Below are 17862 nucleotides of genomic sequence, written 5' to 3'. Positions count from 1 at the left end.
TACATGTATATACACACAACACTAAGTAGACTCAGTAGAGTGTGCATTCGTACATGTGCGTGGAAGTGTGTGCCTGCACACCTGTTCTCTTAAAAATAATAATTTAAAAGTAAGTCATGAGTGTGAAAGGAACTTGTTAGGGGCCTGGACATTGTTAGGGGTAATATGATATAAATACAGTACGCGGTGAGATTCTAACTAAAAGGACTTACGTTAATGACTTAGTAATGGCTTCTATTGCTGTGATAAAGCAACAGAGCCAAAAGCAAGTTAGAGAGTCAAGAATTTCTATTACCTCATAGCTTATGAGTATATCACCGAAGGAACTCAGTGCAGGAACCCAGGGACAGGAACTGGAGCAGCCTCTGTGAAGTACTGTCACTGGCTCTTTCCTCATGACTTTCTCATCCTGTTTCCTTATATCCCTTAGGCTCACCTATGTAGGGTTGGGACCACCCATATCAATCATCCACTACTCACTACCCAATGAGTTTGACCCATCCATACTAACCATCAATCAAGAAAATTCCCCACAGCCAAGCCTGGGAGGGGAATTTACTTAATTAAGATTCTCTTTTCCAGGGGCTGGTGAGATGGCTCAGTGGGTAAGAGCACCCGACTGCTCTTCCGAAGGTCCAGAGTTCAAATCCCAGCAACCACATGGTGGCTCACAACCATCCGCAACGAGATCTGGCGCCCTCTTCTGGAATGTCTGAAGACAGCTACAGTGTACTTTACATATAATAAATAAATAAATCTTTAAAAAAAAAAAAGATTCTCTTTTCCAGAATGACTCTAGCTTAGATCAAGTTGACATAAAGCTAGCCAGCACAGTGTCTGACATAGATAAAAGTTAGGACCAAAATGCTAAATGCTTATGAAACATAGGTTCTCACCTTGAAAGGTGACAACAGCTACTACACTCTGAGACCATCAAAACTTAGGGACAAAACAGTCATTCCTGCAAAAGGGGGATGGGGCAGGGGTAGAGTTTAAAAATTTAGTGTTCTACTTTAGGAAGTAAGAGACATAATATTAATCCACCTCCAATATTTTACTTACCTATATATTACTATAGAAAGACTTGGACCATGAAACAGGCTGGAAAGAAGTTAGTTTATTTAGTAACATCTGCTCACATGTACCCTGGGTAGAAATGCAAAACATTTGGGGATAAAATACTGCAATAAGCATTAAAATGGCTGTGAATATGAACTATGACCCAGTAGAGCAGTTAGTTCAGGGAGCTGCCTCTCCTCTGAACCCTGCCTTCCCACTTAGAGGAGAAGCTTACTGGTCTGGGGAGTGGATGTCTTTTCCCAGACACAGTTGCACGGTCAGGAGTGGGCACTGAGACCTTTCCTTGGGACTTTTAAACTGTCACCAAAAGAGGGAGAGTCATGCCCTTGCTCTGCAGCTGTACCCATGATGCATGAACTGTGACTGCCCTGAGGCCACATGGCCTGTCATTTGTAACAAGAACAACATTGGAAGTGAGACTGCAGAGAGAAGAAAGACCGAGACAGAATCTCAAACGCAGAACCAAAAAGTAGAAAGAAAGGTCCCATGGCTTTCCAGTCCCATGGTTTGGAACTTCCACAGATCAGCTGTCTTCTTAAACAATACAGGACGAATCCTCACTCCCTGATTCCCCCCCTTCCCCCCCCCCGCCCCAAACTACTCCTTTACTCTAGAAGAACAGTAGCTCTTTCTTACTACGTGCAGCTAAGTAAATCTATTCATCAATACTACTTTTATGATTTAGCCTCAGGAAGATACTTACAGGCATTCAAAGTTATGTCTGTAAAGTATCTAAGTATGTATGTATGTATGTATGTATGCATGTATGTTTGATAGGTACATACAAAGTATCTATGTAAAGAAAATATATACCATGATGTTGGAATGTGGCTGCCAACAGTCAGATAGCTCCCAGTGTGGACTCACTAATGATAAATGCTAACAATACCAACAGGTTATTACTACTGCTAGCAAATATTTACTTAATATTTAGTTTGTGATTTTACTTTAAGATGATTGTGTAAGGGTTGGGCCTGGTGCTTTTTAAATAGAAATAAAAACAAAAATCTATCACTATTTTGATGTTTACAATCAGGGCCAAGTCTTACAGATGAAACGTTCAAGAGTGTCACTCAGCAAGTGCAGCTTGAGACATGTAATGTTTAGGATATGTAAGCACGGGGCTTACATATCCTTTTCTCACTGCTGATCTCGACAGAAAGCATCAGATAGGAAACACATAGGTCAAGTTTAGGAATTATAGTTATTTATGATGTGAAAACAGAAGGAAAAGTGACTTTCAACAAATTCCACCTAAGTTATAGTGCAGACTGGAGGGAGGTCGTCTATGGGCACAAACATGCAGTGTAGCACCTAGCCATAGATGATTTCGGTAGTTATTACCAAGTTTCCCTTCTTGGTTAAGGGGAAACTTGGTGGCTAAATGGGATCCCTTTCTTCCCCTGCCCCTAGGCTGCTTCCCCGACCATGGTGATCATCACCACCCAACATTAAGATCATTTATTGGACTAAGCCTTTACTACTTGTGAAAGGTTTTGGGCAAGGACCCAGAAGCAAGGCAGACTTTTCATTCTCATAAGCTAGTGTACAAATCTGAGCAAATGCTAGCATGGTAACAGTTGTCCAAGAATTAAGAACACAGCCCATGTCTCTGCCTTTACTTTGCAAATGCTGAAACTCAGAGCTACAAGTTTTCAGTTCTTAGAATTTTCTAACTGCACGAAAGCATAAGGTCTTTTTCATTACCCTAAAATATCTGCTTAGTATATATTTGCCATTATTTATTATAAAGGCCACACTGCCAGCCAAGGCTAGATTTGTAAACCATCATATTTATTGATTTCCCAAAATTCTTTTTGTTGTTATTATTTTTGCACTTTGAATTCATAAAATAGCATGCAAATGAGATGGTAGCACATAACATGCTCCACCTCCCATTACTGTAAGAAAAATGAAAGTAATATTTTCCCATCGTCACATTAAATGAATGTATTTCCTTTCATTGCTAGATACCAGCCTAGTACCACTGTTTTTTCGATGGTATAGTGAATGAGGCAAGATTATCACCAAGAGTCTACCTCAGCCTTGATTTTACAGGCCATATCTGAAAATTACCAATAGCTTTTCCTACTGTAATTAAAGGAAAGAGAGGAAAATGGAAAGAAGGAATGCCAGTTATTATGCACATATGGTATTTTTATGACAAGAAACTCAGAGAATATTTTTAGAACCGAAAAATTAGATGGCTGTAAGGTGCCGAGTCATCATCTAAAATTGCATTATACTTTTTCTTCCATCTGTGAACAAAAAGCAAAATATTACAGAGTTCTACATACAGTATTATCACAAAATATAAAGTATATAATCACAAAGATAGCAACATGCCCAGGAATTCACACTAAAAAGAGAAGAATAGATGGTAAGGTAAACCATGAATGTGGGTGGAAAGAAGAGCTATTGTGAAGATGGCAATTCCATACTGACTGGGATGTTTAATGCCCTGTTCAACTAAATCCCACCAGGCTCTTCTAAGGAGATTTCTACACAATCTAAAATTAGTCTGCATGAAAAGGAACAAAGGCATTTTTACCTTCAACAGAAGCATTGCACCAAAAGATAAGGCTTGTTCTGTCTACTTGTGAATATGGTAAACAGTGTGATTTAGAGATAGTGACCAGTCCTTGAGAGGACCATGTAGGTGAATGGAGTTGAATAAAATTTAGGGCTCAGAAATAGGCCCATTTTTTTCAGCTGTCCTTTGATGATTATGCTAAGTAATAATGTGGGGAACTCTTTTCAACAAACAATAGGTCAACTATCAAACGTAACTGTGCAAAAAGTTAAATTTAGCCAAGATCTAGCAGGACAGAACTCACATCTGACAGGACAGAACTCAACTGAATCACAGACCTGAATGGAAAATGGAACACTACTAAATTTATTTTACCAAACATACGGCAAGATTTTTTGGGTTAGGGAAAATTTCTGACACAACACCAAAAAACCTAAGGCATAGAAGAAGGGGAGAAGTACTTACTCCCCATCCCTAAATCTAGTACTGAGAAGACACCATTGTGACTATGAGAGGAAGACTGACACGGGATAGCCTGACACGGGGCTATGTATCAGCAGAGCTCATTTGTTGCAGGCTGAGACAAGAGAATTGTGATTTTAGGTTCACCATGGGCTACAATTATGAGACGTGTGTGTGTGTGTGTGTGTGTGTGTGTGTGTGTGTGTGTGTGTGTGTAAGAGAGAAAGAGAGACAGAGAGAATTCAGTCCAAAATATATTCAAGCTCATATATTTGACCAAATGAGCAAACAAAAACTCAAATGGCAACGTAATTCTTTTGTTCAAAAATACCTCAAGGACTTTAAGACTTAAGAGGATGACAAACATGATTTAAAAATGGCAGAAGACTTAGGAACCTGTATTAGTCAGCTTTGTGTTGCTACAACGAAATTCCTAATGCACTTAATTGTGAAGAGAAATGATTTGTTTAACTCATAGTCCTGCAAGTCCAAGATTAGGCAATGCCGCTGCTTCGGTCATCTGGTGAGGCATCCAGGTACATCCAGGTAACATCCTAGCACGAGCTTGGGACGATGCAGTTCCTAGGTCAGGAAGCAGAACACTATGAAAGGGAACTGGGAGGCCACAACACCCTGCAGAGAAGTCTCTCAGGCCCCACCTTCCTAAAGTTTTATCACCTCCCAGCAGTACCAGCCTGGTACCAAGCCTTTAATATGGGGACCTTTTGAGGACACTCATCCAAACCATAGCAGACAGAAGAATACTTGCAAATCTCCCACCAGTTTCCAAAGAAAGCCAACTAGCATTAGTCATTAGGGAAAGGGAACTAAAAGCCACGAAGCTCTCCCATCGTTCTCACAGGGTGTCTAAAGGAAAGCAGGTCTGACTTATCAGTGCTAGCAATGGAAAGGGAAAACCAGAGCTCTCAAGCTGGTTACAATATAGCTTAGACCACCCATAGAAAAGGGCATAAAGCTTCTCAAAAGACAACTGTACCATCCCGCCGGTGGATGGCATAATGTGTTTATGACAAAAATAGACAAATCCTACAAGTTAGCCCCTCAAAGTAGTCATTATCGCCAGAAACAAGAAAACCAGCTGGCTTAGCAGGCAAAAGTGCTTGCAGCCAAGCCGATGTCTTAAGTTCGATCCCCAAGACTCACAAGATGGAAGAAGAGAGCCATGAGAAGCTAGGGGGAAAGGCAATGAGGTGACCTAGCTAGAAACCTGGGGCAAAATGGACATTGAGTGAAAACTGAGGCAATGTGGTTAGAACATCTCAGGTTCCAATAATGTATCAGCATTGGTTCATTACTCATTGGTTCATAAGAGAGTAAATAACTGATTAAAGAAGAAAAGAAATGTGTGGGCTATTAGTACAATCATTCAGCTTTTCTATAAGATTTAAAATTATTCCAAAAATGAAAAATTAATTTTACAACAAAAGCTGAAAATCCTGTACATACCTGCACATACACATGCATAAACTGCACACATACTTAGAAATAAATGTAAGTAAATATATAAATAGTGCCGTCTAGCCACCCCAATAATGAAAAGAGCAAACTGTTGATAGGATCCTATGCGTTATTCTCAGAAGACTGTATGGTGCAGGATCAAGTTATACAAATTACTTGATTATTCACAATGATCCCATCAGAAAAGAGATGACCAGTTGCTGAAAACGGGTGCTGAGGAGAATCTGCAGCATGGGGTGGGACATGGCTAATGAACAGGACTCAAGCAAACTATGGGGTTGTGGATGCCCTTAGCTTTAGCATAGTGTAGTGAAGGTTGCAGAATTTACATTGTGCCAGACAATGTAAAGGGCAATTGTAATCTGTATGGTTTGTTGCATGTCAATTATACTTCAATGTAATGCCTTGGTTTTTATTTTAAAAGGAGAGAAAAAAGAGACCTATTTGGATGCAAAGCAATGATGGAAAGGTGCCTGTGCTTGCTGGCATGACATCGACTTCCATCCTTGCTCTTCATGTGTCACTAGTAAATCTAGAGCAGTGGACGACAAAGTGAAATTCAGAACCAGCAGGATCATTTAGAACCATGTTTAAACAAGGGGGCGGGGAATCCGTGCTCTCCATTGTAAATCGAGGATCTGCTGAGATCCACTGTCTGTAAACAATTTACTTTGAGAAATTACTTTTTTCCTTGTAGTGGTTATGAATTTCCTGGCCATTCACGTTCTAATCCCATGACCTCAAAATTCAGGAAAATAAGATGGTGTTTTGTTGCTACTGGAAATAGAGAAGTTTGTGGCCCCAGGATGACTCAGGCTTGCGGTCTGACCTTCTTAGCACAGGACATCAAACAGTTGTGCTCACTGGCCACTGGAGACATTACAAAGGAACTATACCGAGGCAAAGCTATCGTAAAGCTCAGCTGAGTGCGCATGCGTGTGAAATGAAGACACCCCCCCCACACACACTCCCAAATTGGCTTTCATGGATGATAATGCTAACCCACCACCACTGTCAATGCACACATTTAATCAACTCCAAAAGTTTGCCCTTTGTCATCTTTAACTGCTCCATGGCCTTTTTGCATTTTGTTTAGTATTATTATTGTGTTGTGAATAAGGGAAGTAAAAGGGACCCTTGTCATGACATGGGTCATGCAGAGGACAGAGGTCAACTCTGTGGAGTCATTTCTCTCCTTCTGCCTTTACATGGGTTCAAGATTGCCAGTTTTGTAACTTTACCCACAATTCCACCTTGCTGTTGAGTTTTATTTTTCAGCAATCCAGTATCACCCACTTTGCTTTGAGGAGGTGAGCCCCTTTGTGTCCGATGTGGTCCCGTAGATAGCTGGCTTTTCAATGTCTTCTATTTTTGTTCCATGGTCCTTTTCCAGGTCTGTCTGGTTGTGCTTCCCTTTTAATCGATTTTCACTACCATCGGACCATTCACTACTGCTGAATCCTACGCCAGCCCACCTCTCTCCTTGATGCTTGAACTCTGTGCTCCTGTTTCCAAACGCTGGACTTCTGCCTGTGTTATAAGCCTAAGCTGCCTGCTCTCCTGTTTGCTTTAAACAGGCCAGTTGTCTTCTAAAGGGATTTAAATACAAAGAAAACTGTTTACTTACATAATCACTGTTTCCAGGGCTCTAAATTACATCATGCACACCCTCCTTTCCTTCTGCTGTTGGCCTCTGCCTGAAGGATGGCCCTTACTACTGTGCCTGTCTGACAATGCTGAGGTCTTTCAACAAATGCCACCTGAATCTGCCTTCCTTTTAGTTTTTAAAAGATACTTGCACAAGATACAGAATTCCAGATTGAATTCTTTTCATTATTACTGGTGTACACTCTTTCCTTGCTGACTAGTTTCTGCTGAGAAATTAGTCCCCTAGCCTCTGTATGTGATGCGTCGTCTTCTGTGGCTATGTGCGTACTTGTGCATGCATGCCACAGTATCCCCCATGGAGTTCAGAGTTCTGCTTTGTGGGGTTCTCTTCACTTTTATGTTAGTCCCGAGGATCAAACTTAGGCTGTTAGGCTTATACAGCAAGTGCCTTCACCCTCTGAGCCATCTCATTGGTCCCTATGGATACTTTTTTGGTTTTGGTTTTCGTTTTACATTTATTTATTTTAGAGATTGAGGGATAGCATGTGTGCTTGATAACACATGCAGATATCAGATAACAACTTGGAAATGCCCTTCCTTCCTTCCTTCCTTCCTTCCTTTCCTCTTTCTTCCTTTCTTCCTTCCTTTCTTCCTTCCTTCCTTCCTTTCTTTCTTTCTTTCTTTCTTTCTTTCTTTCTTTCTTTCTTTCTTTCTTTCTTTCTTTCTTTCTTTCTTTCTATGATGCAATTCCGGGAAAACAAACTTGAGAGCAAGCACCCTCACCCACTGATCCATCCTCCTGGCCTCATTCCCTCATCCCCCACTCCCACCCCCACCCCAGCCTCCTTCCCCTGCCACTTGTAAGAGTTATGTTTAATCTTTAGTTTTGAGCAATTTGGTTTAATTATTTCATGCTTCCAATGCTTGTGATTTCCGAGATCTGTGGGCTGACAATTTTAAACAAATTTCGAAACATTGTAGCAGTTAGCAGTGCTTCCAATGTTTTGTTTTCTTTCAGTTATCCTCCCTGCCGTTCACAACTCTAATTCTGTATCTCTAAGCCCTTCAACACGCTCCACAGTTCCTAGACACTCCACACTTCTCTGCTTACAGCCTCTCTTCTCTATGTGCTTGATTCGGAGCATTTTCTGTTGCTACATCTTCATAGTCACTAATTTTTTTCCACAGTGTGGAGGCCGCCATCCATCCCACCTGGCGAGTTTCATCTCCTTTACGGTAGCTCTCCTCTCTACAGGTGACTTAGATTTCTTGTGCCCCTTGCTCATTAAGTCTTTCCCTAGCTCCTTTTTGGTTTTTTTGGTTGGTTAGTTGGTTGGTTGAGTTGGGTTTTTTGTCATTTGTTTTGTTGTTTTAAAGATAAGGTTTCTCTGTATAACCCTGGCTGTCCTGGAAAGTTTGCTTTAGACCAGGCTGTAGACCTAGAACTCAGAGATCTGCCTGCCTCTGCCTCCTGAGCACTGGGATTAAAGGTGTGCACCAACCCCACACAGATTCTTAAACACACAGGAGTCACTGCATACTTTCAATGCCTTTACTGCTAACACTTCTTTTGTGGCACTTCTCAGAAAATTTTAGATAAATGATTTTTTTTTTCTCCACTGCTTCTCTAAATGTCTAGTAATTCTTTATTGGATGTCACGAACTGTGGAGTTTTTGGATATTTTTGCATTCCTTAAAATATTCCTGAGCTTACTTGGACATAGTGTGGCTTCTTTGGGTCTTGTTTTGAAGCTAATAGAACCACAATGGGGCAACCCTGGTTGAGAGCTAATTTCACTCCATTACTGATGGAGAACCTTTCCACACTTTCTCCAGTGAGGTATGACCTATGCAGTTGATGCACAGGCAACACTAACCTTTGAGAACAGCACTCACTGTCAGACTGTAGGAAGTGGATATGGGGACTTCTGGAGTGTCCCTTATACCAACATATTTATCAAAACATATCAAGTTGGTAGACCTGTTGCCTTTAGGTCTTTTTGATGGTAGATAAATCACATCATGGAAGGCACAATAGAAAAGCAAAGCCACTCACCTTCTGGATGGCAAGGAAAACAGAACGACAGAATAAAACCAGGAACCCCAAATCTCCAGTGGTGGTCCATTCCTGATGTCCTAAAGCCTCCTCATTGGGAACTACCTACTGGAGGTTATACCACCTCCCAGTGGTATATAGGAAGCCATTGGAAGGTAGACATTTGGGAAACATTTATGACCCAAATTGTACTAAATGTCTTCTTATATATTTGATGAAACAACTTTGAAGTGTTCTACCTTATAGAGTGGATATAAGAGAGAGAACTAATATTTAGTGAGCATTTGCCATTAAATTTTAAAGGTTGCTTTATTACACTATCTTATTTGGGCATCATATCTACTCTGTGAATTTAAGTACCACCTCCTCATCTGCAAGAGGAAAATGGTAGGTGCTAGCCCAGTTTACTCTTAGGAAAGAGACACTGGTATTACTGCACTAAATAGGGGCTTCGTTCTTTAAACAGGCAGAGTCCTCATACCTGTGCCGTGCATGGGCCACACAGAGTTCATCTGAACCTCAAGGAAGACTGATATGAGGCAGGAAAAGAGGCTCAGACAAAGAATGAGGCTCCCGAAGAGCAGCTGAAGTAATCTAAGGAATGAATGTGCAGTTACCTGCTTATACCCTGGAGGCAGGTTGTAAAAACAAGGGTAACTCTGTCCTCAGATATGGTAACAGTGTGTGAGTCCAGGGTCAACGATGTCAGGTTACAGAATGGAGTGAACATCTTGCCTCTATCAGCTCCTTCTAGTTCGGGCAAGCCTTATTCAGAGGTTGGTCACCTGTCTGGCAAAGACTGTGGGTCTTTGGGAAAGGGGGAGTCACCCATAGAACAACGGGCTAGAACTGCTTCCCTGAAGTAACTTCAGATCATATCCTCCAGCTGCAGCAGCTCAGAGTCGCCTTTCCTGGAGGCTACTTCTGTGTGGATGAATCCCCTCTAACATCCATGTTAGGGATGTTCCTAGTACAATAGGAGGCTGCCTTGTCTTCTCTCTCCTCGAGAATTTACTATCCTGTAGCTTGGAAAGTTTCTCGGGATTCCAAAAGAGCAACCCCAGGGCCACCTGAAAGGGGAGCATGTCACTAAAATTAAGACTTGCCATCACCCGTGTGTAAGCTGGTCCTCTCAGTGAGTGTATGCCCTTTATCAAAGAAGACAAATCCCCATCTGAGCAACGATGTGGACAAGATGCGGTAGGGATGGGGGCTGTGGTTCTTGCTCTTAGGTTGCAACATCATCCTCAACTTGTTTCATTTGTGTGTGGAATGAAGTCAAGGAAAGGAATTAGAAGAAGCAAAGGCTATTCTCACCTCAGCCCAACCTCATACATGTGGTGGCCTTTCTTTTTTTATATAAGAAATGGAGGAAGGAAGGAAAGGTGAAGAAAAAAGAAGGGGAAAGGGAAAAAGGGGAGGGGAGGGGAGGGGAAGGTTGTCTTGAGCTGAAGTCTGAACTAAAACCAGAGTGTAACCACTTATCACAAACTTGTTAGGAAGTTTCCTGGAAGGTCTCCCTCTCCCTCTTCCTCCCTCCCTCTCTCTTTTTTTCTGAGCCTCCGCAGCCCCCAGAGCAGTGCCCTGAGGCTTCAGTGGTGTGGGGGTGCATGGAGTCAAACTTCCTATGTCCCGCCTCACCCAACAGCCTGAGTCCTGGGTTGGACACCATTTGAGCTCACAAACTCACAGTCAAATTTTTTTTCACAAAATAGTAATTACTTTTCATTGCTATGACAAAATATTTTTGGCAAAACAGTACATGCAAGGTAAGATATATTTTGGCTCATGATTTTTGAGTTTTCAGCCCATCAGAGTCGGGGAATGTGACAGAACAGTTCATGGCATAGCAGCTAGGGGAGAGAGAGAGAGAGAGAGAGAGAGAGAGAGAGAGAGAAATATGCACCTGTGCTCTAATCTTTCTCAACCATATTGAAAGCAATCTGACTACCTCCCAACCCCCAGCACAGACATACCAAGAGTCGTGCTTACTAATCTAGGCACCTGTCAATCCAACCAGGTTGTCAATCAAGATTGATTACCATAACAGTCAATAGTCATGTCCAAATGTCTCTGACAATATTTCCCCTTTATTAAGTCTCTTTATGAGCCTTCTCCAATGCACATATAATGTTATTTATTTATAATTCACATGTGCCAATCATTATCAGATAACATTCTCAACACATACTCTAGAGCCTAAATCATCAGTAGTGACAATTGATATTGTAGTGGTATTAAAAAGAATGCCCCCATGGGCTCATATATGTGAGTGCTTGGTTATCAGGAAGTAGCACTACTTGAGAGGTATTAGGAGGTGTGGTCTTGTTGGAAGAAATGTGTCACTGGTGGTAGGCTTTGAGGTTCCAAATGCCCAAGCCAGTCCCAGTGTCTTACTCTCTGTGTTGCTTTCAGATCCACGCAGAGCTCGTTGCTACTTCTCTAGTACCATGTGTGCATGTAAGCCACCATGCTACCCATTGTGATGACAGCAGATTATATCTCTGAAACTATAAGCCAGCCTCAATTAAAGTATTTCCTTTATAAGAGTTGCCATGGCCATAGATGTTCTTCCCAGAAATAAACCACTGACTACACCAGGTATGAATCACATATAGGAAAGTTCTGGTACTTAGGAAAGGGCTTGGGCTAAATCTTATCAATGTAATTAAGTCATTGTCAATTTTACTTTCAATACATTGACGACAATTTGTTTCAGGGGCAGAAAAGAAGACACTAGAGATTTTCCTCATCATCTTGTGTCTGAATTGTGCATAGTGTCTGTAATCTATGCTCTCATTGCTGGAGACATGTAAGCGATGTGCCCATTTCCTGAAGATTATCTGGGTAAAGCTAACTCACCTGGTTTATAAATCTACTCATTGTGTCTCTAGAAACCTAAGAACATTGCAATAGGCTGAACAGAGAAACAAGAGCACCAGCATAGGCCCCCAGCCCCCACACTCATGATTCCCTCTTTTCCTCAGAATACTTTGTATATATGCAAATGACCCAGACAGACAGGCTAAGGGAGAAGTGATGTGTATTTTCAGTATGAGTCAAGAAAGGGCCTTTTCTAGTGTTACATTAAAAATGAATTCACGATGGCCTAGTCGGCCATCAATGGGAGGAGAGGCCTTGGGCTTGTGAAGATCATATGCCCCAGTACAGGGGAATGCCAGGGCCAGGAAGCGGGAGTGGATGGGTTGGGGAGCAGGGCAGGGGGGAGGGTATAGGGAACTTTCATGATACTATTTGAAATGTAAATGAAGAAAATATCTAATAAAAATATTTTTAAAAAAGAAAAAAAATGAATTCACATAGATGTTCTACTGTTTTCCTCCGTGATGGCTGGATTGAGCACCTCCTCCTTTGGTGACCCTAACCTACAGGATAGGTGTGTTATTCCAGAAAGAGACCCTATTCGGACACAGGGCACCATGGGTAAGACCTGGAGTGACAGAGGGAAAGAGATGAGAACAGAAAGGCACACCCTCAAGAGGACCACGGTGTGATCTGAGTTCTGGACGAGAAGCAAGACTTGAAGGATCCAGACCACATTATGCAGAGACTGGGTGGTCCCCATGCAGAGATGGGTCTTGGGGCTTCAATCCTTTTGAGCCCAGGTCTTTCTGAAACCATCATTCTAGATTCTTGTGTACCAGGATAAATGAAAACATTCCTTGGAGCATAATGAGCCCTTAAAGTTTGTTTTCCAAGATGTAAAAGAAAAGCATTTCAGCCCTTCTGCAGATAAAAATAACTCGCCATTGATTTTGAAATCCCTTTCATTTGTCTCCCACAGCCCAGTGCCATACAATGGCACTTTGTGTATAAGCCTTTGCAGTGGGCCAGCTACCCCGTTCCCTCTGCCTGCCAACAGCAGGAGGCCAGCAGAGGCCTTGGAGCCCTGTGCCATAGTGGGAGAAGACTTTGGGCTGCCCAACGTTGCTGTTGGACATCGTTCAGAAGGCCTGGCTGGGCGGGAGGAGCCTAGGGAAGAAAACAAACAGAGGCAGCAGTAGTGGAAAGTGCTGAGTCCCAGAGTTGGCAGGCACACGCTGGGAGCTGCTCTGCCCACCTGCAGCTGTGGTGACCCGCTGATGGCCTGGGTGCCTGTGGCCATGCCCAAGACCTGTTAAGAGAAGTCAGACCCTCTTCTTCCACAGAAAGGCATCCTAGAGTCCACATCCTGTAAGTCTGGAGAAAACATGGCTCTCCAAAGGGAGAGAAGGATTCTTAAGCATGCCTTCTTATACATTGACCCTCTTCCTTGTAGGTCCACATCCAGCTGGCATCCACCATATCACACCGGTGAGGTCATTATCATTATTCCTATTTCATAGATGAAGAAAGTGGGGTGCAGAGAATGTAAGCAGCGTGTCTGCTCACACAGCTCACAAAAGACATGGCCTGGACTTAAAACCAAGTGGTGCATCCTCAGAGTGCTGGCCCTTCAATGCAATGCCTTCTTGCTTTCTTTTCTCAATTTGCTTCTCTAAAATTGCAAGATTGCAAGATGCAAGACACTAAGAGAAAAAAGGCAAGATGGAGAATAAACAGAATAGATGGGACAGAAAGGAGAAATCACCAAGGACTAGAATAGTACAGAGTCTTTAAAAGCAGTAAGCTATTAGCTCAGAAGGTGCACTGCGAGGTTATGTACAGAGATGGGGGATCCTTTTGGAGGGAAGATACAACAGTGCTGATGAGAGACTCCTGCTCTTCCTTATGTCCCAAGAGGGATTCTGGGAATGTGCTCGGGTTCACTTGCCAAACATAGCTGGGCAGCTCTCTGTGTTGTTGGAGGAGCAGAAACTGAAGCTGAGACAGGAATATCAACCTTCTCCTATTCTTCCAATTACAGCCTGGGTAGAGTAGGCGCCAGGGCTGGTGAGGATTTATAATGCCCTTATGGTGAGAAGAAACAGTCCATTCTGGGTTGATTCTTTATTGGGTACACTTAGAGATTCAAGCTTTTAACCTTTGTTAGACTGACAGCGTGATGTTTAAGCCAGTCAAGCAATATGACTGAAATTGCCTTAACTCTTAGGATGTGATGATAAGACTGGACCTTACCTCTACTGTTCTTTACAGATCTAAAATCCTTATCCTGATGATACTGGTACCCAAGGAGAAGGATGATACTGGTGTCTTTAAATAGAGTCCACCTTGCAGGGATAGAGTCCTACCGTGGTGCCCATCACCAGGGCATGCATCCCACAACCTCAGTGGCTTTCTGGTTGTGCCCACCTCTCTTCAGATGAACTAACAGGTTTTCCAGCTCCCCTCCTTCCGCCAACCTGTCCCCTCTGATCTGCCATGTAGAGGCAGGGTGACCTTTCTAAGCACAAAGCAGGAGCTGTGGCTAAGTCAGTAGGAAGAGTGCCAAGACTCTACCTTGTGCTTCACAGGGCCCACCATACAGGGTGACCTCCCGCCCATCTCTTGTGACCTCAGCCTCTGCTTCTGCGGCTTCTGCTCTGTCCTTCTGAGATATGGTTTCTCTCACAGGTTGCGTTTTTTCTCTGTACCTCAACCTCTCCCATTCCCACCTGGCTGGCTTCATCCTCACCCATTCAGACCACAGACCTCTTCAGGTTCTTGTTCTTGGTATCAAGCCAGCGTCAATCTCACTGGAGAGAGCTTCTCATCCAATCCTTAGGTGACCTCAGCATTTAGCAGGGCATTGAATCCATCACAGCTAATACAAATAATAATGAGGACTAACAGCAAATCCTCTAGAAATGAGCTTAAGCCCGGTGCATTACCTGGAAATTGGATGAGAATAATCCAAGTAGAGAAGAGGGATGTGGGAGGATTTGGAGGAAGATAGGATTCGCATTCTTGTACCAGTTCTGTCACCAATGGATGATAGTTGGAGGACACAAGTCGTGTACCCTCCACTGCCCTGTGAAATCATGACTGCCTGGCTGAAGGGATTGTATAATGTCAACTTAAGCTGATTTGGATTCTAAAACTGTAGAATCAGACTTCTGTCATTTTGACTCTTGGCTATCACTCTTCTGGGAGTGTCTAACCGACAGCCCACAGTCCAAATGTACTATACAATAACTATGAAGGTGTTCCGTTCCAAAAATTATGTTTAAAACATTGTAAGATTGGGGGTGATCATTTTGTAATTTGATTTTTGTTTGGTTGGTTTCTTTATAACATGATTGACCATGACATTTGTAGACCAAATGGTTGTGATGAAATTGTAGATTGGACACCCCTAAAACACTGTTGTGTTTCCCAAGGAGACCTTTCAACTCAAGATAGAGGAGAAAGGAGCTGCCAGCAAGAGCCAGACAGAATGATTTGAGGAAACTGGAATGCTCCCAGATCCCCTCAGTTATGTGTTCCCCCTTGGTTTTAATTCTGTCTTTGTTGTCTGGGCTTCAGGATTTGGATCATCACATACAGCAGCAAAGGGAAGACTATTTTGAATCTGTAGTCAGAGTTCTGATGTGGAATTTCAAGTAGGCTAAACACATAGGTTCCTAAAGCAATGAACATGTGCTGCCAGTATGCCTCCAGGGCTCTGTGATGGGGCATAAGAGGGGCTTTAAATTCCTTGGGCACCAGGGCATGGATATACTTTACTGTTGTGAAAACTTGGCTTTGGAGAAAGCAGATACATGCACACATATCTGCCACTCCAAACACCTGCCATTGTCTATCATCTTATCTACTTAAGATGCAAATAATACTCATATACAAAATACATACAGATGTGTGTATATGTCTCCAATTAAAGGACCATATTTCTTTGTGTATTGCCACTTTGTGAATCTTCTATTGACAGGGAAGTCAGAAATTTTGGAACAAGACTGACCTAAAATGTAGCTTGGAAGAGAGACAGGCTTTCAATTGTTAGGGATGGGTTTGGGGTTGGGCTGTGTTGTTTCCTTCCTTCCTTCCTCCCTTTCTTCGCATCGTTGGGACCTTGTGTACGGTAGATAAGTGCTCACTCATCACTGAGCAACATCCCCATCTCTGAATTAGGTCTTGAACTTTCTGTCTCAGAGATCTGTGAGGCCAGCTACCATTTCTTATGAACAGTGCACAAAATTCCCAAAGTTCATAGAAAGTCCCTATTGCCATCTCTCTTCCATAGTTTGGAAGAGTCTTGAGTCGACAAAGCAATCTCAGACCAAGCTACTAATTGTTACCACTGGTGGTGTGACTGTCTGAAGACTGGTGTCAGTTTTTCAAGTGTCAATGCTCTCTTGTTATTTGCAGGTACACCTTGGGAACAAATCTCAAAGAATGAGCTGTAGTTTCACATTTGCCTACACAAATGTTACAATTGCCTGCTATAGAATAGCTCAGATGCAATGGCTTGAACTGATAGTATGTCAAGCAGACAACATAGAGAAGACACTGGCCATCTCTGACCTTAGTAATTACCACAAGTGGCTGCTGAAAGTTTCCTGGACTCTTTATGTCTTATCACAGGGAGTGACCAGAGTCAACTCAACATCAAAGTTCCCTGTGCAGTGCTGTGGCTAGTCGTATCAGAGCCTGAATGACAGAGAGGAGAGATTAGACAGGTCTGTAAACTCCCTGCAGGCTTTGGGAATTGGGAGCATGTCACAAGACCTGGCCATTGTAGATTTCCTCTTGTTGCTGTGGGCAGATGTTCATTGCTATCGTTACTTTGGACGTCAGCACATAGAGATATGCCAGGCCACTGAAGAGTGGCTTTTCCAGGACAGACATATTTGTCAGGAAAATGGAAACAAAGGAGGGGACTGGGACATAAAGTAAAACAGGAAATGGAATTGGTTCAAAGGCAGAGGACAGGTCCACTTTATCCCCTAACCTGAGTTCTAAGCTTTCAACTTATGGGTGTGACCCCAATTTATCCTTGGGATTTTTCTCCAGTGCATCAACACCTGCTATAATTAGACCCCTGGAATGATTGCCTTATTACAACAGGTACCATAGAGTGTTTTGGGTCTTGTTTTTCACTGCTTTTAGGACCAGGTGGGGTTTTATAGCATGGAGGGATCCCTTTGGGTGGTTTGCAGCTAACAGTAAATTCAGCCAATATGGGACAGATACCAAGTGGCTAGGGTTGGTCCTAGAGGCAGCTCCCAGGTGTGTCAAGGATCCTCCCAAGCTGAAACAGAGAAGAGCCTCTGTACAAGCAGACCACATTACCAACCACCTCCAGCATGAACTCTACCAAAAAGGAGAGGTCACCGAGGATTTTGATGGTTGAAAAGCATCCTTGCTTAAAAGGAGACTTTGTTCCCTTTCCATGTTTAGAGGATGAAGTGTACCTCTTAGCACCAGGATTATGGATCCCACAGAGGGTGAGCCACCACCCTGTGTCCTCAAAGGAAGTCTTTCAAGTCCTAGGGCAAGCACATGGAAGAAACAAGGGGTTAGAAGTCAGATGGCTCTCTGGTGAGCCCGGTGACCTTTTGTACTCTCTTCCACTAAAGTTTCTTGACTCCAATAATCTTCATGTTAAATAAACATGAACTAAGAAGAGATATATGTAAGAGCCGCAGACGCTCATTCTACAGGGAGCAGGCAAACATGTAAATGAATGAATGGGGCTGGCCCACTGGCCATGAAATAGAGTGTTATTCATCCAGGAGAGAGCTTATTCCGTGTCGTGGCTTATGTC

The sequence above is a fragment of the Mus caroli genome, chromosome 9 (assembly GCF_900094665.2).
Source record: "Mus caroli chromosome 9, CAROLI_EIJ_v1.1, whole genome shotgun sequence".
NCBI classification, from domain to species: Eukaryota; Metazoa; Chordata; class Mammalia; order Rodentia; family Muridae; genus Mus; species Mus caroli.
Note: the sequence above shows the minus strand (reverse complement) of the source record.